Source organism: Lissotriton vulgaris, chromosome 7 (assembly GCF_964263255.1).
Source record: "Lissotriton vulgaris chromosome 7, aLisVul1.2, whole genome shotgun sequence".
Classification (NCBI taxonomy): domain Eukaryota; kingdom Metazoa; phylum Chordata; class Amphibia; order Caudata; family Salamandridae; genus Lissotriton; species Lissotriton vulgaris.
Genome location: NC_141695.1, coordinates 1,569,383,356 through 1,569,404,881, shown reverse-complemented (window position 1 = coordinate 1,569,404,881; position 21,526 = coordinate 1,569,383,356). Strand labels below are relative to the sequence as shown.

Sequence of the window (21,526 nt, the reverse complement as noted above, 5' to 3'; positions counted from 1 at the left end):
CAAATATTCAAACCATCAAAATATATATATTTAATTCACTAACTTTTTATTAAGGTTGGGCTCTAAAACAAATGCAAAAAGCAAGCAAGATATTTCAAATAATATTGCAGATCTATACATATATTTTTTTGAGAAAATCACACATCAATGCATGCATATGAAAACTAGTTGATTATACATTTTTCTATGACAAAACAAACCTCAAAATAGGTCTCAACACAATTGGGGGCACAGCTTGCAAGACTATCGCAGACCATTACTTTGGAGCTCCGGCAAGGCCCACATCTCTGGTGACTATTTGGAAATCTGTATTGTCAAAGCAGTGTTTCCCTGTGTACTGAGGGTTCCTTTGCTGGTCAGGGGTGCACAGAGCAAAACGGGCGGCAACAGAAAAGGAGGACTAATTGCAGTGTCTGATACTTACAAGAGAGCACCAGCTTGCTCGGAGGGTCAGCAGAGTACCTTCGGAAGGTGAGCGGGGAGCAGAGACAGAACCAGAATGGGGGTATGGTGAATCAGAGGTTTACCCTTTTCTCGCTGTGGCATGAAAGAGTGTCGGAGAAGCAAAACAAGGAGTGCATGATGTGCTGAAGGGTTAAGACTGAAGGTGCACTGGAGTGGCTGCCTACCTTGCGGACCCCTCTGGGTGGGCCGTCACCAGTATTTTCCCTAAAGTATTGCTAATGGATTCACCAAATATCCCCTAATGACGATTAAGGTAAACAGAATGAGTTCCCCACATAAAACACTCAGAATATAGAGGAACAATGACGATCGCAAGGTGGTCCATTACACAATATTCCCATCAGAGGTCAGTGGACAACACAGTGGGAGAGCTTTGAGATTTTCATAAGGGGTGTGTGCATCAAAACATTATGATTTAATGATGTGTGGGGTGGGATATCTGTTAAACAGACAAGATAGTAAACTTGAAATCTTCTTGTCTCATTTACAAGTCCGGATAGTAAGCGCCTGGCACTGGAGCAGGAATTGCTTGAGAAAAATACGCAACACTTAGCACAATTTTTTTTTTTTTTTAAATCAAAAAAATAAATATTATGCAGCAAAACCAGAGCGACAACCACCACTTCTTGGACAACTACAGCATTGAACCCCACATCAAAATCACCAATATACCCCTCTAGATACTGCAAAACACATTCCACATGGTCTAAAGCACGGGTACTCATAGTACGGCCCGCGGGCCAGCAGCGGCCCGGCAAGCCTTCCGTGGCGGCCCGCGGACCATGAGCCAGAGTACCCGTGTTTACTAAGACTGTCTGCAAACACTCTGCTGCTCTGTGGGGGCCAGGCAATTTATTCCGGCGGAGCTGCAGGGGCGCCGAGAGGGTGTGAAATACAGCAATGCCCCATTCACAATCAAATGGTCTTTTTGAAGACCTGTGAAATACTCGGGTGGGGCTGTGTGTCTGTGCGCGCTGGGAAAACAGGCTGGGGAAGCGGTCACAGCCCGGGTGTCACAGGCAGGGTGGGGTGACAGAGGGAGTTAGAGGGACAGAGACAGAGGGAGGGAAATGGAGACAGAGAAATGGAGACAGAAAAAGGTAGACAGACAGAGGGAGGAGGGCGATAGAGGGATGAGGGTGATAGAGGGATGAGGGCGACGGAGTGCGGGAGGCACAGTGAAGGAAGGGGAGTGAGGGAAGGGGAATGAGGGAGGGAGTGAGGGAAGGGGAGCGAGGGAGTGAGGGAAGGGGAGGGAGGTAGGGAAGGAGAGTGAGGGAAGGGAAGTGAGGGAGTAAGGGGAGTGAGGGAAGGGGAGTGAGGGAAGAGAGTGAGGGAAGGGAGTGAGGGAGTGAGGGAAGGGAGTGAGGGAAGAGGAGGGAGGGAGGGAAGGAGAGTGAGGGAGTGAGGGAAGGGAAGTGAGGGAGTAAGGGGAGTGAGGGAAGGGGAGTGAGGGAAGGGGAGTGAGGGAAGGGAAGGGAAGTGAGGGAGTAAGGGGAGTGAGGGAAGGGGAGTGAGGGAAGGGAAGTGAGGGAGTAAGGGGAGTGAGGGAAGGGGAGTGAGGGAAGAGAGTGAGGGAAGGGAGTGAGGGAGTGAGGGAAGGGGGGAATGAGGGAGGGAGGGAGTGAGGGAAGGGGAGTGAGGGAAAAGGAGTGAGGGAAGGGAGTGAGGGAAGGGGAGGGAGGGAAGGGGAGCGAGGGAAGGGGAGTGAGGGAAGGTGAGTGGGGGAAAGGGAGTGAGGGAAGGAGTGAGGGAATGAGGGAAGGGAAGTGAGGGAAGGGGAGGGAGTGAGAGAAGGGGAGTGAGGGAAGGGAGTGAGGGAAGGGAGTGAGGGAAGGGGAGGGAGAGAGGGGTGAGGGAAGGGGAGGGAGGGAGTGAGGGAAGGGAGTGAGGGAAGGGAGTGAGGGAAGGGAGTGAGGGAAGGGGAGGGAGGGGAGGGAGGGAAGGGGAGTGAGGGAGGGAAGGGCAGTGAGGGAGGGGGTGAGGGAAGGGGAGGGAGGGAAGGGGAGTGAGGGAGGGGTGAGGGAAGGGGATTGAGGGAGTGAGGGAAGGGGAGTGAGGGAGAGAGGGGAGTGAGGGCAGGGGGAGTGAGGGAAGGGGAATGAGGGAGGGAGTGAGGGAAGGGGAGGGGAGTGAGGGAATGGGAGTGAGGGAGAGAGGGAGAGAGGGGAGTGAGGGCAGGGGGAGTGAGGGAAGGGGAATGAGGGAGGGAGTGAGGGAAGGGGAGGGGAGTGAGGGAATGGAAGTGTGGGAAGGGAGTGAGGGAAGGGGGGAGTGAGGGAAGGGGAATGAGGGAGGGAGTGAGGGAAGGGGAGTGTGGGAAGGGAGTGAGGGAAGGGGGGAGTGAGGGAAGGGGAATTAGGGAGGGAGTGAGGGAAGGGGAGTGAGGGAAGGGGAGGTAGTGAGGTTGAAGGAAGGGGAGTGAGGGAGGGAGAAGGGGAATAGGGGGAAGGGGAGTGAGGGGAAGGGAAGGGGAGTGAGGGAGGGAAGGAGAGGAATGGAGAGGGAAGGGAGAGGGAGGAAGAGGGAGGAGGGGGAAGGGAGAGGGAGGAAGAGGGAGGAGAGGGAGGGAGAATGAAGGGGAGGAAGAGGGAGGAGAGGGAGGGAGAATGGAGGGGAGGAAGAGGGAGGAGAGGGAGGGAGAATGAAGGGGAGGGAGAGGGAAGGAGATGAAGGGGGAGGAAAGGAGAGAGGGAGAGGGAGTGAGACAGTCAGAATGAGGGTGAGATAGGGAAAGAGAGGGAGTGAGAGGGAGTGAGACAGTCAGAATGAGGGTGAGATAGGGAAAGAGAGGGAGTGAGACAGTCAGAATGAGGGTGAGATAGGGAAAGAGAGGGAGTGAGACAGTCAGAATGAGGGTGAGATAGGGAAAGAGAGGGAGTGAGAGGGAGTGAGACAGTCAGAATGAGGGTGAGATAGGGAAAGAGGGAGTGAGAGGGAGTGAGACAGTCAGAATGAGGGTGAGATAGGGAAAGAGAGGGAGTGAGACAGTCAGAATGAGGGTGAGATAGGGAAAGAGAGGGAGTGAGAGGGAGCGAGACAGAGGGAGACTGGGGAGGGAGAGAGGGAGAGAGGGAGGGAGGCAAAGAGAGATAGATAGAAGGAGGGAGTCAGAGAGAGGGAGGGAGTCAGAGAGAGAGGGAGAGAGGGAGAGAGGGAGAGAGAGAGAGAGAGACAGAGAGGTGTATGCCGGGTCTGGTAGCTCAGTGGACGAAGGCGTCTGCTGCAGGGACCTGTGTTCAACCTCATGGTCACAGTTTTTTTGTTGCTCTAGCCCCGCCCCCCCCACTGACCCCGCCTCCACCAGTGCGGCCCTCGGACACAAACCACACTCTAAATTTGGCCCCTGAGAGAAAGTTTGTGAGTACCCATGGTCTAAAGAGTGGAAAGTTCCATATTTCCAATCAAGAAGCACCTTTGAGCCTACCCCAGAGGTTCAAAGGTGCTGAATGAGAAATAGTTGCTCTTGTCAGAGGGAACAGTAGAGAACAGGCATTACCTAGAACTGAAAGCACCAAGACATCAGTATAAACTTTGATTAATGATGATCAAGTGCAATGCATTGGTTCGCCAACACCAAGATGTCCCTACGTTGAACATGCGCTTTCGAAACACGGGTGATCCGATGGTAGGGTAAAAAACTTGCTCCATAATGGTGTGGCCTATACCTCTTTAAGATGACAGATGAGAAGTTTAGCAGTAGAGAGCAGAGCTCCAGACTCGAGTTTCTTTCCTTCTGATGTTCATCTTCTCAGACAATGGAAGAAAGCTGTAAGAGATGCTAAGGGGAGACTCCGGGGGCGTCACAGAAGGTCTAAATGGACCTCTAGCCAAGAAAATCAGTTTGCATAGTGGTCTAGCCTTATTACAGCATGTAGAACCCTGTAACTGGGCTGTCATTGCCTTGTACCGCTGTATGGTCAAGTCACCAACTAAAAATCTTTTCCCCATGAAATTGGATACTGAACTTCAGGAAAGACAGAACAGTCATTATAAAAATGGACTATGTAAGGTGCCTCATGCAGAGAAAGGTATAGATAAACCTAGAAGCTGCAGTTCTGTTCAGCTGTCAATACTGAAGTTGAGGAAAAACATCTGAATCTCTAAAACATATCCAGTAGCAGAGAGCCACATCAAACAAATGTTTCATAGGTGCAAAGCTGATCGAATTAGCCTGCCCAGATTATCAGAGTGAGACCTTCCAATCTGGTTTCTGGGACCTAGGACACACCAATTTGAAAGAATAAAAATTCTGCCTCCAACAAAACAGCCGATTGAGCAAAAGAGCTTCCATAAACTAAAACAAATACTTGGGAGCCCTCTATTTGTCATCCATAGAGCTGGGCCTCCCATATCTCCTGAGCATGTTGCAGCACATGCAGATCAATACAAATTAAAGGTTATTGTGGGATGTGAATGGCATAAACAGGAGGACTGAAGCAGTGTGCCAGGCATAAATGCTTTCGTTTTCAGTTGATGGTAAAATGCAACAATGGACAGCCCTTAATGCACCTTTGCAAGAAATGTACCAATTCCTGCTGATTGTTGCAGCAGCATCCATGCCATTGATGTTCTCTGTACCTATATTAGAGTCCTGATTCAAAATGGCAAACTGTATTTTGGCAAATGTGTAAAACTGAGGAAGAGCTGACTGTTTGCCCTCAGGTGTCAAGGTATCTGCTGGATTAGAGTGCAACACGGTCTTGTGGAGCCAACTGGCCCAGGAAAGGCTTGACCAAAACTTTAAAACTGGCAATACGGTCAGGATAGAATTTAACATAAGAAGGAGGACAATATGGTGAGAAAATCACCTCCTATTCTACATCGATCTGTGATTTACCAAGCACTGGTTTTAAGTGCTCTCCATAGCACCTCCTGCCCTTGATAAAGGTATCACAAAATTAGATTCCTGCATTTAAGTTTTAGATTTAGATAGCCCACCAGGACTGTGTGAGCACTGGAATACTCCTGGTCCAGTTGCCAGCTCCACAAACTCTGTATTTTGGCAAATGTGTAAAACTGAGGAAGAGCTAACTGTTTGCCCTCAGGTTTCAAGGTATCTGCTGGATTAGAGTGCAAAACGGTCTTGTGGAGCCGACCAAAACTTTAAAACTGGCAATACTGTCAGGATAGAATCTAACACCAGAAGGAGGACAATATGGTGAGAAAATCACCTCCTGTTCTACATCGATCTGTGATCTATTAAACACTGGTTACTAGTGCTCTCCATAGCACCTCCTGCCCTTGACAAAGGTAGCATAAAATTAGATTCCTGCATTTAAGTTTTAGATTTAGATGGCCCACCAGGACTGTGTGAGCACTGGAATACTCCTGGTCCAGTTGCCAGCTCCCTAAACTCTGTCATTTGCCTGGAGCTATGTGTGAGGGTGGATCAGAGTATGCCACCTATACCACAGACTGCTGCAAAAGCTCCAGAATAGGCGCAAACAACCACAAGTCCAGGGGTAAAAGCTATTTATTCCTGTATTTCATTGCAGCAGCTAAATTGGCGCTAGTACAGGAGGCTTTCGTAAAGTGGTACTTTTGTGCTTTGTTGTTGAGGGTCATGATTTGCAGAGTATGAGGTCTTTTCTACAAAGTGGAAGGACACTAAAACATCAGAGAGCAAGAGGAGACCTAAAAAGAAATCACTTTTGCTAAAATAGATCCTGTCGCAGTCGTACTCTTGTGCAGAGTGATTCTAGACCCCTGTATCCAATAAAGGACCTAGTAACTGTGCCAAAACCTTATGCGAGGTCACTCAAAAAGCAATATATGCGGAACTACATTGCAATAGATGGTTAAGGTCAATAAACACAGAGGCCGAATGCAACTGAATGGAATAGTGGAACAGTGACACAATGTTTCTTCTCTCTCGGAATAGCAAGTAATCAGCGAGAACTCGCTTTAAATGAATTGAACGAACAAATCAGATTGGTACTGGTACAATATCTGAAGTATGGAAAACAAAAGAATCATGTAACCAAACGTTTTCAGGGTTCTGGGTGTGGGGTAAGAGGGTGATTGCATAAGGCCCACATCAGTAAACGTCAACCATAAGGAGAGACCTTGAAGTGTATGCAAAGGTTCCACACCGGAATAAGAGCAGCTCAACAACGCAAGATCCAAATATACCCGTTTGATTCATCCATGCCAAATTAAATTCAATATTTCCTCAGGAATGGGATTAATCAAGGAATAATGATATTTCAACCTGCACTATAAAGTAGCACAAAGAAACAAGGTTTGTTTTGAAAACAAGTTCCCCACATAAAACACTCATTGTGTCACGTTTTGCAATAGGCTAGTGGCACAGAGCACACAGTTTGAACCTTTTATATTGTGGCACAGATTGTCCAACTTAGAAACAGAAAAAAGAAAATAGGCAGAGTGGAAGGCCTTTGAAAAGGAAGAGTCAAGTGTAACAGCAGCAGATTTCTGCATGCCGGCCTTGGTAGAACAAGCATTTATAATGCAATGGTCTCGGCAATATTATAGGTAAAGCTATTGGCATTGCTCATAATTTTTGTATTTTTTTTATCCCTAAATTAATGGCATTGTCATTTCTATTGGCAATAGCTGAATTGTTTGCAAATGTGAGACCTATTGCATTAGCAGATAGAGTGTTAGGTATTGAAATTGAGAGAGTGAGGTAGTGAGAGAGTGAGGTAGTGAGGGAGAGGGATGTTGTGAGATAGAGAGAGAGAGAGAGTGAGGTAGTGAAAGAGAGAGTGAAAGTGAGTTAGTGAGTTAGAGAGAGAGTGAGGTAGTGAGTTAGAGAGAGAGCGAGTGAAGTTGTAATGTAGTGACTTGCAATATCTTTATAAAATATGGCAGGGGAGGGGCGTGGCCAAGATGGCGGGGTGAGCGGACGCTTCCTCCCGTAGCTCCTCCGGCCCGGCTCAGCTCGAGCCCCGGTTTCTGCGCTTCTCTCCCCCCGCAGCTGCTTTGCGGGTGAGAGGAATGTACCGGAGTTCCTGGTGCACCTATTGATACTACTTTGACTCCTATCGCCCCGGGGGAAGTACCCCGAAAGTTTGCTCGAAGTTCGGAGCACGGAGGAGAGCCTGGGAGGCGGAGCGTATTGCAGTGCTGTCCAGGCGCCTCGGCTGGGCCTGGTGCTGAAAGCTGGTGATCCCGAGTGTTCGGACCCGACGTGCTCCGGAGAATAACAGCGCCCCCCGGCCGAAGCCTACGTGACCGGTGCCACCGACACGCAGCGGACCCTGGACCTTAGCTGGCGCTTTGGCCCCTCGCTACCGACAACGGTGCATGGTGCGGTGTGGGCCCCGGACCTGGTGGCGAGGGACGGAGGCATCTACGCGGCAGCCGACCTGGGCGGACCCACTGGCGAAACTGTGAGACACTAGCTGTGGACTTTCCTTGCTTATTGTGCCCCGGGGGTCGCCGACGGTCTCGCCAACACGGGCCGCTCTCTCGGGCCCCGCCCTGCCGCCATCTTCTCCCTAAGGAGCTGGAGCTGGCGACCTCCACCCGTGCCTTTGGCGGGCGGGTGCCTACCTTCGCCCTGGCTCATGACCTAATCTCCCAAGGAGTGCGCTTCTGAAAGACCCTGACTTTGGCCCCCCGATTGCCACCCTGGTCGGTACAACGATTGTCTCGCCCCGGCCTGAGCCGCCATTTTGTCGCTTGTGACGCAGCACCCTTGTCTTCGGCGGGGTCTCACATCTGGTGCCCGCGGGCGACTGAACGCATCTACAGCGGCCGGCCCTGAACCTTGCCCACTGCAGTGGCCACGATGACTGGGAGAGGAGGCTCGAAAAGGGGTGACCGCACTCTGCCGGACATGCTCAGCAGGGCCCAGCAGCTAAGGGACAGGACGCAGCCGTCGCCGGGGTCCTCCCGGGCCTCGGCAGACGCAACTGGAGGCGAACCGCCGGTCACGAGGTCCTTTATGGAGGACTTATTTAGCTCCCTCAAGGACGACTTCCAGACGCTAAAGAAGGAAGTGGCCAGCGAGGTGCGAGAAGTGCGCAGGGAGGTGGAGGGCCTTGGCGAGCGTGTTGACACGGTGGAAACGGCGGCCCAGCGCCGTGATGAGGAGATAGTCCATCTCCAGCAGGACGTTCTCCGTCTCCGAGAGCAGTGTGTCGAGCTCCAGGCCCACTCTGAGGACCTCGAGAACAGGTCCAGACGGAAAATCCGGGTGCGGGGTGTCCCATCCGCGGACGAGGGGACGGATCTGGTGGCCTATCTACAGGACTTGTTCCGGGAGATTTTGGGAGAGGACGCAGAATTCCCGATCCGCATAGATAGAGCGCACAGAGTGGGCCGACAGCGCCAGTCTTCAGCACCCCCACCGGACATTCTGGCGTTCCTGCCTGATTTCCCCTTGAAGGAGCGCATCATGGCAGAGGCCCGCAGGAAGCAGCCTTTCACTTTCAGAGAGCGGCCTGTGGCGCTCTATCAGGACCTGTCCGCCATCACGCTGCAGAAGCGCAGGTCCTTCCGGATTGCTACAGACTTTCTGCGGGAGCACGAGACGCCCTACTCCTGGGGTCACCCCTTCCGCCTCATCTTTAGATGGAACGGAGTGTTACACCAGCTGCGCTCCCTCCAAGACATCTGTGGGGTGTTGGGACTCACGGCCATGGAGGAAGATGGGGCGACGCCCACGTGGAGGCGCTCGGAGAGACGGAGCCGGCGGAGATCGACGAGGAGACGATCGTCAGCGACTGCGAGTCGCCCTGATTCCCCTACCGTTAGGGCAGATATGAAGGAAGCCCTGAGAACGGCGGCCAGGAACTTGCCTGACTCCAACGGCGTGGCCTTGACGGCCTAACTTCACTCCGGGGGGAGAGATGCTTAGCTTCTACGATGCTGGGTTTGGGCTGGGGGTTGGGAGGGAACGGTTGGAGGTGAGTGGCTGAACGTCCACTTGATTGTTTCCTACAGACTTGCCCGTCCGGGCTGGACTGAGACAATGGGGTGTTTTTATTTGTTTGTGGTTTTGGCTAGTTGCCATGGGTTGGTTCTGGGAGGGCTTAAGAGTTGTTTTGTTGTGGGTGGGGTCCCGTCCGATAATGCCCAAGCACGCGTGAGGCCGGTCCTGGCCTTCCCTGCGCGCCTGCCCCGCGCGCCCCCTCCGCTGATCCCTCGCCTGCTACACAGCGCTTAGATTCCCTGGGGGAGATGCCATCCTTGAAAGTGGTGACCCTTAATGTTAAGGGTCTGAACAATCCCGTGAAGCGCAGAGCGATCCTATCCCTACTAGAAGGGACGCAAGCAGACATATGCCTTTTGCAGGAAACTCATCTGCTGCCCAAAGATTGTCATAGGCTGCGCTCTGCCAAGTTCCCCACCCAATTCTTCTCTTCGGCGGCGACCAAGACTGCAGGCCTAGCCATTCTTTTAGCTAGCTCTTTCAGGGGCGAGGTATTGTACAAATATGCCGAACAAAAGGGGAGGCTCCTAGCGTATCGCATGCGGCTTGGGGGTATTGCCTTCACGGTTGGCTCCGTTTACAGCTCGAATGATCACCAGGATCGTTTCCTGGAATCAGTGTTGGTGGACGTCACTGCCTCGCCCGATCGCCATGTTGTCTTGGGGGGAGACCTGAACATTGTCTTCGACTCGGCTATGGATAGGTCTGCCCAGCGCTCCCCACAGACGGGGGAGCTTTCCCGCGGGGTGCAAGACCGGATTGCAGAGCTGGATCTGCATGACCTCTGGCGCGCTATGCACCCCACCGATAGGGACTATTCCTATTTCTCCCACGCGCACCGCACTTATTCGCGGTTGGACTACCTCCTGGTGAGTGGACCGCTGCGCACGGCCGCCACGGCGGCGGACATCGGGGTCCTGTCCCTGTCCGATCATGCACCGGTTTCCGGCGTCTTTACATGGCCGGCGGCCTCCCCCTCCAGAGGGTTGTGGCGGCTTCGGGATACTCTTCTACATAAGAAGTCGGTCGTGAAGCGAGTGGAGGAGGTCATTCAGGACTATTTGGTCCACAATGGCAACTCCGACACGTCTCAAGCAACGCAGTGGGCGGCCTTGAAGGCGGTCCTCCGGGGGGAATTTATCTCCATCTCCTCGGCCGAGAACAGGGAGCGGCAATGTAAGAGGGACGAACTGACTGCGCAGGTCAGGGAACTTGAGCAGGTTCACCGCCGCACGGGGGCTCCTCGAGTCTGGAGGCAGCTGAAAGCGGCGAGGAAACTCCTTTCTGCGCTGGACCTAGATCGAGCGGAATATGCGGCGTTGCGTCTGAAGCATGCCTTTTACACGGGCGGGGATAGATGCGGTAAGCTCCTGGCCCATCGGCTCAGGGCTGCGCAGCAACGCAATGTGGTGAAGGAGCTAGTGGGTGCAGACGGGGTTTCTGTTTCCGGTGACGCGGAGGTGGCGGACTCCTTTCGTAGCTTCTACGAGGCGTTATATGCCGCGGAACCCTCCTCGCTGAGGGACGCTGAGGATTATCTGGAGTCGGTGACCCTCCCGGTGCTAGAGCCCGCCCAAGCGAACCACCTAGAGCGGGACATCCATCATCTCCGCTATAGCACGATTGAAACACGGTGAAGCCCCGGGCCCGGATGGCTACACGGCCTTGTTTTACAAGACCTTCTGTTCTACAGTGGCGCCTATCCTGGCTCGCCTGTTCAATTCCTTCTCCGAACCGGGGCTATTCCGCCGGACCTTCTTTCCGCGACTGTGTCGGTTATTCCGAAACCTGGGAAGGACCGGACCCTGTGTGGTTCTTATAGGCCTATTTCGCTTCTGAATGTTGACCTTAAGCTCTACACGGGGATCCTAGCGGCCAGACTTGGACTGCATCTACCGGGCCTGGTGGAGGCGGACCAGGCTGGCTTTGTACCCGGTAGACAGACAGTTGACAACACCAAGAGGGTGACGCACATATTAGAAAAGGCCTCGCGCGTCCCGGGGAGCGGATGTTACTGTCGGTCGACGCGGAGAAGGCCTTTGATAGAGTTCATTGGCCGTACCTTGAGCTGGTTCTCGGGAAACTGGGAATCGGCGAGAAGTTCCGCACCATGGTCTTCGATTGCTATAAAAGACCATCAGCATCGGTACGTGTCAATGGGCACAGCTCTAATAGTTTTGACATTGAGCGCGGTACGAGACAGGGCTGCCCCCTCTCGCCGCTTTTGTTCGCCCTCTACATGGAGCCGTTTGCCCAGAGGATACGCGATAATCCGGACGCTATTGGGGTTAAGATGGGTCAATATACCCATACTGTTAGCCTTTATGCGGACGATGTCCTGTTGACCCTGGATGACCCCAGGAGGTCACTCCCTGCTTGCGTCCAGGAACTGAACGCCTTTGCACGCGTGGCCGGCTTTAAAATGAATATGGCTAAATCGGCTGCCCTGGACGTGTCGCTTGCCGCGGACACCAGGAGAGACCTTCAGCGTCTCTTCCCCATGCAGTGGTCCTCTTCCACTGTGCCATACCTAGGGATCCTGCTGGCGCCTTCGCTGCCTGAAATGGTTAAAGCAAATTACTCTTCCCTTAGCAAGAAGATTAAGGAGGAACTCGGCCGATGGAACAAGGGCCTGCTCTCGTGGCTGGGCCGTATCGCAGCGGTGAAGATGACGGTGCTGCCTCAGATCTTGTACCTTTTTCGCGCTCTACCTCTCCAGCCCCCTGTGGGTTGGATACAGCAAGCGCAGGCTGACATCTCCCGTTTCGTGTGGCAAGGCCGCAGGCCTCGGATGAAGAGAGTTCTCTCTACGCTTGCTCCGGAGGCGGGGGGTCTTGGTATCCCGGATCTCTGGAAGTATTTTCAGGCGGCGCAACTTCGGTATTTGGTGGAATGGAGCAGGTGGGAATCTGACAAGCACTGGCTCTTTCAGGATCAGGCGGTAGCGGGACGTACCCTTCAGGAGGTTCCATTCCTGCGGCGCGCACATCGCCCGGCTAACCTCTACGCCTCCTTTGTCACCCGGGTTCCCCTGCGGGTGTGGGATGCGGTTTGCGAGCTCCGCGAGCTAACTACCTTCCCATCACCGTTTACACCTATAGTTGGTAACCCGGGCTTTACTCCGGGCTTAGAGCCGGGAGCTTTTTCCCACTGGGTGAGCGCGGGTTGCAGGGCGCTTTTTCAGATTTATGGGCCGGAGGGAGTGCTTCCTTTCCAGCAACTTCGACAGGAATTTGGTCTGACGGAGGTAGACAGATTGCGCTACATGCAGGTCCGCCACTGGGCTCTCCAACCCCAGGTGCGCGACGTTGCAGCCCGTCAGATCACTCCTTACGAACGGTGGTTAGTGACCCGGACCTCGGAGGCCAAGCTTATTTCCAATCTATATAAGTTTCTCCAACCCCCGACGTTTCATTTCCATAATCCGGGGAGGGAGCGCTGGCACAGAGAGTTGGGCAGGACCCTGAGCCACAAGGAGTGGGACAAGATCGCATATCGGGCGAGGCACTCTGCATACCACACTGGGCTGACGGAGACCTTTACTAAGGTGTCCACCTACTGGTATTACACCCCGGAGAGGCTCTATGAGATGCACAAACTCACCGACAAGGGATGTTGGCGGGGCTGCGGACAGGAGGGTACTCTATCGCACATTCTGTGGGATTGCCCGGTACTGACTGCTTACTGGAAAGAGGTCTTGGATAAGGTGGATAGACACTTTGAGATTGAGCTGCCGCGCTTCCCGGCGTACGTCTTGCTAGGCCTTCCCAACGACTTAATGTACCCGCTGAAGTCCCGCAGGGGTAGGCAGATTGCTATTGTGCTAGGCTCAGCGGTCCAAAATATCCTCATCCACTGGCGCACCTCCACTGCCCCCTCCATCACTGGTTGGCTACATAGACTCTGGCAGGTACTGGGTATGGAGAAGATGTCGCTTACAGTGGCTGGAAATGTAGATCAGTTCGAGGAGCTCTGGCACCCCTTCCTGGCACTGCTGTCCACAGAATTCCGGGAGCTCACATGTCCGAGGTACCTGCGCCTTCTTAGGCTGACGCCACCGGCTGCCCCGGCAGATTAGGAGGGATGGGGCTGGGGGGATTAGGGGTTGGGGGTAGGCTGTTTGGGGCGGATGCTTCTATTCAGGGCTATTGGACGGGAATGTTGGGGTATTGTTTTCTTCCTTTTCCTTTTCTGGGGGCGGGGGGCTTGGAGGGACTGCGTTGTGTTTTGCTGTGTTGCAGGAAGCTACTTGCTCTTAGCTTTGGTTGGGAGGTCGGGGAATATAGGAGGGTTGTGCGCACCGCCTTACTGCCTTACAGCTGATGCCTCCCCTTCCCCTCCTGGACCACCGACCTCCCCCCTTTCGACCAGAACTGCTGCAACATGTCTCTTTTTCTTTCATTGTACTGTATGTAACCTTGACCTCCTACTTCCCTTCCCCATGTTTCTTTCGTTTTAATAAAAATGCTTTAAACCTAAAATATGGCAGGGGGTCTTTTATCACATACATATAAAAAAAAATCTAAAATATGTTAGTGGGAAAGAGAAAAACATTTCTGCCATATTCGGACGACAGGTGGAAGTCTACCAGCAGTCTCAAAGGGATTGATGAAGTGAATGGGGGCTACCAACCAACTCTTAAAAGCCATTGAAGTCGATGTATGCCTGTCGGCTGTCCTCACAGACCAATGGAAAGGCTGGCCAGAGGACCCAAAGTGTTTGTGAAGTAGATTGAATCAGAACTGCTAAATCAGAATATTTGGTCAGTTCAATGTAGTTCGCCAACCTGACTCAATGAGTTGCCAGGTCGGTAGAAGCCACTCAATCACCTCCAGGGGGATGGCAGCAAGTAAGCATGTCATCCAGCAATAGGTCTTCAAGTAATCAGTGGAATTAGGCTAAGGGCAATACCAACAGAGAAAGACAAAGGATGTATGGTATGTACAAACGATACTACTGGTCCAATTGGTACAGGTAAGTTGGAAGAAATTAATTACAATAACCATTTTATTTTCAAACCAGCAGATAAAGTGTAGGTTGTATTACCACCCATCTCCACTGGTAATGAGATAAATGGAAGACTACCAGTCTCCAGGAGACTAGTCAAGTTGATGAAGCACTACAAGCAGTGGCAAAAGGATTTTGGAATATAATAAGGCCGGCTAGAAAGAAGTGGTTCATTTGCCAGAAATCTCTAATTGGGTTTTCTAAGTGTGGTAACCTAAAAGAGTTGAAGTGATTAAAACAAGTAACAATCTGCAAGACCTGTAGATTAGAAAAGGCACTAAGAGCCTACTGTACTTGGTGGAGGAAATGGAGATGTAGTAACTATACAGCAGTGTTTTGGATATGGATGAAAACATACTTGCTCTAACCTAACAATTCCACAATCAAGCTCTTGACAAAGTAGATGGAGGACCAAGGCTGTATGCAGTGGATTGGTGAGGTAGGTGGCAGCTCTCCCGCAATTTGCAAGGGTCTGAGGGGGGTGGCAGTCGGAAACCACCCCAAAGAGTTACGTCAACTCATTAAAAGAATAAATGCTATCTTTCAGAAGTTGGCACATGATCGGCGTCCTCCTATTAACAGGGTTGGAATACATCTTTTGGAGTATTGCCAACGGGGCGGTGCTATGAAAGAACGCCTAGCGCTCAAAAGTTAGACCCCATTGTTGGTCATGAAGATGGATGATCATCAGCCACTTCTTATGGAGTTTACCAACGGGTGGCAACATGATTCAACCCCTCTGTAATTGTTGAAAGGTGGAGAGCTGTATAACAACTGTGTTCATGTGTTTGGCAGATCTGTGGAGGCCGAGAACAGTGCTGGACAGTAATAACACTACTGCTTCAAAAAGTGAAGCTTCTACTACAAATGTGAATGCATATTTGCTTGTATACACCAAAAGCAATCTAGCAACGAAATGAATCATTAACTTCTCAATTCCGGAGTAGTCTCCTTGGGGTCATGAACTACATCCCACTGCCTAAAGTAATTACGTTGCTACTGGACAGCCAAGTATACCTCCACCATCCCAGGCCTAGTGCCTATTTCGCACTAAAAACAACGCTGATCAGAACGTATTAGTGGGGACAGCATTTGTCAGTAAATTAAGCATAACATTTCACCACGCTGATTAGCAGTAAAATCAAGGTGGCTCAGTACAATACACAATTTCGAACGAGTTATAAACTATTAAAATATACATATGACTCAATACAATAGTGAAGTGTTTTAAGAGGCAGTTCCGAGTCTCCGGTTTCCTCTCTTCAGTAATACTGATTTTTGCTCAACTCGCTCACCATGGTAATGCGCCCTAAAAGAGGAATGAACGAGAATTGAGCACGACAAAAAATCAAGAGGATCAAACATCACCATACCTGGTGCAGAAGGGTCAGGTTATCCAAGTATTTAAATACAATCGAAGAAAACAAACGTTCATAGTTCGTGTGTCGGAATATATACACAGGACGCCAAACGCTGCAATGGGGTGATGCAGGATGCGGAGGCCATCGCAGAAATGTTTAGGAAAAGTGAAGGAGTGGGGGAAAAGCATTCCCTGTGTGTGTGTGCTTCGAAATGCCGAGTCGGGCGGAGCTAGGCACTACACAGGGCAGTTTGCATGAGCCCAGGAGCCGAACAAGCCATCAGGATCTACACCTAGTGCCATTAGACAATACCAGACACGACAGAGGCAGATGGAGCGGACTGAAACAAGAACAAGGCACAGAGACGAGACGGAATGACGGACGAGCGCGGAGCATTCAGGAGGGGGCGGGGAGGAGAAAGCCGAAGATGCAGTACGTGGAGGGGAACACGTGCATCAAGCAGAGATGCACGTGTTCCCCTCTGCAAATACTGGCACACCTCCAGAATAGTCCAGAAAAACTTTCTTTTACTACCAATGGGAGAGAGAAGCTTACACAACGCTGCAGCAATCGAGCAACGAAATGAATCATTAACTTCTCAATCCCGGAGTAGTCTCCTTGGGGTCCTGAACTACATCCCACTGCCTAAAGTAATTACGTTGCTACTGGACAGCCAAGTATACCTCCACCAACCCAGGCCTAGTGCCTATTTCGCACTAAAAACAACACTGATCAGAACGTATTAGTGGGTACAGCATTTGTCAGTAAATTAAGCATAACATGACAGAGGCTGATGGAGCCTGGGCATTTCCGTTGTTTTTGTTGTTGCCACAATAACACCGTGTGACTTGCGTCGCACAGGATGAGTTCCACATGTCAGCCACCTTTACACAGCATGTTTGGTGCGTGCTGCAGGGATCGGCTGGCTCCTGTGCATTAGAAGCAGTGGGTGCCGCAGGTCAGGGCCGAGGCAGTGAACGCAGCATTTCAGGACTAAGGTGCATTGTCAGGGCTGAGGGCGAGTGTCGTTACGGAGGGTGCAGCGGATCAGTTTTGGAGCTGGGAAGGAGGGGCAGAGGGAGTATTAGCCAGAACTGAGGGGCATTGTCAGAGCTGAGGGCGAGTCCCATTACTAGAGGCGCAGGGTGCAGCGGATCAGGATTGGTGCTGGGGGGCATGGAGGAGGGGCAGAGGGAGTATTAGAATAGCAGGGGACACTGCCAGGACTGAGGGGCATTGGGAGAGCTGTTGTGAATCGTCGGGTGGACGCGCACCGGCCTGCGATCCTAATTAACACCAAAAAACTGGGGTCCGAGGGGGTGGGGGTGTGAGGGGGCATGTATTACCTCGCAGAGCGTCGGAGAAGCATCCAGGCGCTAGCCAGTCGCTGACCTCAAGCTGCTCGGGGTGGAGGGTCCTCTCGGGCCCGCCAGGTGCAGACCCTCTGATGCTCTGAGTGGGCGAGCTCTCAGATGCCAGCTAGGGGCAGCCTTCCTCTGCTAGGATAGAAGCAGAGAACATCAGGGCCGCTGGGGCTTGTATTTGATGCCCCGTGGGTGTGTGTGGGGGGGAGGGGGCTGTCAGGCCCCCGTCCGTGTCACCCCTCTAGTCCCCTGCTGCACTCTCGGCATGGGGTGATGCAGGATGCGGAGGCCATCGCAGAAATGTTTAGGAAAAGTGAAGGAGTGGGGGAAAAGCATTCCCTGTGTGTGTGTGCTTCGAAATGCCGAGTCGGGCGGAGCTAGGCACTACACAGGGCAGTTTGCATGAGCCCAGGAGCCGAACAAGCCATCAGGATCTACACCTAGTGCCATTAGACAATACCAGACACGACAGAGGCAGATGGAGCGGACTGAAACAAGAACAAGGCACAGAGACGAGACGGAATGACGGACGAGCGCGGAGCATTCAGGAGGGGGCGGGGAGGAGAAAGCCGAAGATGCAGTACGTGGAGGGGAACACGTGCATCAAGCAGAGAGGGGGCTGGGGGACTGTGGGGGCAGCATAAGAGATAGAGAGCATCAAACAGGGGTGCAGGAGCACTAAAAAGCGGCATAAACGGGGACAGAGGCAGAGGCTCGATGCTCACCTTCACTGCGGTGAAAAAAAATGGCGGCCGCAAGCTTCCGAATTTTTCGGAATCGAGGGCGTGGTTTTGTGGTTCTGAGTGACAGACAACGTCACTGTCTAAAGAACAGCAAAACTTACGCCCCCAAATCCGAAAAAGACTGGGCTAAATTGGAGTGACGCATCTCTCCTCCAATGGCTGGCCTCCGTTTAGGAAGCCAGCCAATGGAGGAGAGACGAAAAGAGAGGCGGGATAAAGCAGCCACTAAGAAACAATAATTCTCCGGACTTCCGGCTTGGCCTACGGTCCCTCGACCTAAAAAGGAGTTTGTGAGGAAGTAAACTACCCAAGGTAAGGGTTTTGAACTCCAATTCTATATGTGTGGTATCCAGGTGTAAATGTCTTTAATGAAAGCTGAATGAAAAACAATGAGGTAACAAAATCGCACTTAAGATAAACTGACAATCAAAAATTGACTCAATCAGGGACTATGAAAGGGTTTGTTGCCTGCGTTTTGTGAACCGTTTCTCACATCCTCGCAGAGGCGCAACTAGAGCCAAATTTCGGGGGAGGGGGGGCTGGGGGGGTTTTTGCCTAAGAAAAAATTTCGGGGGGGGCCTGAATCTTTAAGCAGTAGGCAGAATGGGGCTGCAGGGGGCTCTTAGAAGGGGCGGAACAACAACAATGCCTAATTAACATGCAAATGGTCTTGCAAAGACCTGTGAAGTGCTCGGGTGCGGCTGTGTGTGTGGCCGGGAGCTGTCTCAGCCCGGGCTGACACACACAACGGGAGTGGCTTAAGCCCCTTGAGTCCAATGGCGTTGCGCGCCTGCATCCTCATCTGGGTGTCTTGGTACTGCCATTGTTTAGTGGTCCTTCGATCCTTTCCATTATCTAATCCACTCCCTAGAGCCCTCTTGACTCCCAAACAGTTGACCCTTTCTAGTTCTGGTTGGACCTTGCTGAGTAAGACATCAAGAACACTCCCGGGGGGGCGTGGCTAGCAGCCGATGGGAATGGTCGCTCTTTAACGCGGCTCCCGACCCCGTCCTGCTTATCCGCCACATTTCATCCGTTTCCCGACCTGAGATCCCCCCTAAAACACGAGGGGCCTCATAGTAGTCCTCAGTGCCAGCCCTGAAGTTCTGATTGTCCTGGTTCGCGCTGGAATGAAAGCGGAGCACGTCTAAGAGGTGAAGGTCCAGCTGGGGGCAAGATGGCGCCCGTATCGGAGCTCCGACTCCGCAACTAACCCTGTCCTGCGGCAGAGCTGGGGAGCAGACCCTTCTACGACGCACCGGAGCTCTGCGAGTGCCTATCTGGGCTACCGGCGACTGATTGGCCGGTTCCTTGCCCAATCCACACGGCCCAAGCGGACACAGCAAGACTCCTCCTCTGCTGGGGACCGCCTACTCGACACCCAGGCATCTGGGCCTGTAGCTGCGGGCGCTCGGTGCCTTTTCCCGCATGGATCCCGTCTGAGCCCCGACCCGCCGATCATACCCATCGGTACGTACAACGACACAACTGCCGGGTCACACTCATCTCCGGAGCCTTCCTTTGGCCTTCAGCTCTGCTCTGTCCCGCTGCGGCCCACTCCCCGGGGTGGTGGAGGCCCGATCGCCGCAATCCAGCGACCCCCTGCACTGGAGGTACGTCTGAGGCAGGGCTCCTGCTGAGACTCGGGGCAAAACCGATCCTCTGCTGTGCCGGATTGCTCACTGCTGCGCCCGGCTGACACCTAATCCCTCCCGCTTTCCGGCTGCTACGGGCCGGCTCTGCCCTAAGCCTTCCACGCATCGCCCCGGGTGTGGGGCCTCTACGCACTGGCACATGTTTCCCGGACGGCTCTCACCCCCTACCGCTGCAGGCCTATAGGATCAGCCTGTATAGCCTTGGAGCAACGTGTGGCCCTTCCACCTATGCCGATACCGGAACCCGGACCCTGTAACTCTTCTGTGGCGGCCGCTCCTGGATGACATAGAAGCCTGAGCACCGTGGCCCTGGTGCCATCGATGCGTTTGGAGGGTGCTACACTCTGAAACTACGCTGTGCCAGCACGCAACAATGACACGTGCAGTACCACGCTGGTAACTGTAGGCTAGGCGACTTGTTTGGCTGCCTTCTACCTGAAGCCCTGGACACAACCTGACCCTCCTGGGTGCCCCCGAGAAGCTCCCGTGGCCATTACTGGCCCAGATCCGCCCTTTTGCTGTGGTGTCAACTTCGGACGGGGTGGCCCCGGGCCGTCATAGCCCTGCAGCGTTTTCAAACACTTGCCCGGATCTCCTCTGTGCCTCAGTGCCACTCCTGAGCTCTACCCGTAGCCGCTGCCTGCTGGAAGCTCTAGGGCTTTCCATTCTCTGGGCACTGATCTACCCGCTGAACTTAGACTAACAAGCCGAGTGTGTGCCGCTCCTCATCCCTTATCGGCCATATCTCCTGCCACACTCTGACTCCCCTTGGACTCTGCACGCTGCTTCTCTGACATCTCTATTCCCCATGGCGTTGTCTAAGACGAACAGACCCTCCAACCAGAGGCAGCTCAACAAGAACTCCTGGGACGCTAAGGGAGGCGAGAAACCTGCACCCTCCCCATAGACGCTGATTCTTACGTCCCCCTCGCCAGGAGCGAAGACCCTTACCCTGGAGGACGTTATGCAGGCAATTGCTGGGGTCAGATCCTCCCTGGAGACGCGGATTGACTCGGTCAATATAAAAGTGACGCTGCTGAGGGCTGACCTGCGGAAAATGGACTCCAAGGTCAAGGATGTGGAAGTTAAAACTGCGGCCCTGATTAATGATACTTCTACCCTCCAACGACAGGTGGAGCAGCTCCAGAAGCAACAGCAACAAATGAGCGAGCTCCTGGATGATTATGAAGGAAGGGCGCGACGTAACAATATTCGAATTTTGGGCGTACCGGAACGGATGGAGGAGCCAGCAGCGGACCTCGAAAACCTGATCACGACCCACCTCCGCCCAAAGAAGCTTTCAAACTTCTTCTCCATTGAACGAGCGCACAGGGTCCGGGGAGGCAGACCCAAGCCGGGGGCTCCCCCGACCTATTATTGCGAGGGTCTTCAATTTCCGCGACCGTGACGCCGTCCTACAAGCAGCCCGGGCGGGTCCGTCTCTTCTCCTGGAGAATGCCCGCATTACATTGTTCCCGGACTATACCATGAAGGTCCACGCTAGGCGCCGTAGCTTCCTGGAAGTCAAGAAAGCGCTACGTGACAAGCAAATCAAATATTCCATGCTTTTCCCTGCAAAATTGCGGGTGGAACACGACGGCAAGGTGTGGTTCTTCTTTTGGCCGGAGGAAGTATGGGACTGGTTGGAGGGCTGGCGCCGTGCTGGGAGATCTCGGAGCCGCCGTGACACCCGTGACGACCAAGTTGATCACGCACGCACTGAACAGATGCCAGGCAGCCAGGAACTCTTTACCGGTACCAATGATGTGGGGGACTAGTGTCCCTATAACTTGGGGAGCCGGCCATGCACTGACTTTGGGGTACTGATCGGCGGGCCTGCTCCTCTTAAGGGGACTTATTTGCTGGGACCGCTTTGGCGTTGCAGTTCTCCACACCATGCCAGCTCCTGCTTCCGGATGGTGTGTTCTTCGGCCCAAGGCGAGGCCGCACTGACTAATTACCAGGAACTCTATTTGATATGTGAATATGGCACTGGGATTTGTATGCCGCTTAATTTCTTCCTGTA

At 53.0% G+C, this 21,526-nt stretch overlaps 1 protein-coding gene across 4 annotated transcripts in view; it reads right to left on the bottom strand.

The window, feature by feature from the left end:
- Positions 1–21,526, bottom strand: part of UBE2V1 (ubiquitin conjugating enzyme E2 V1) — a 150,835-nt gene that overhangs the window by 1,667 nt on the left and 127,642 nt on the right. The window lies entirely within an intron of this gene.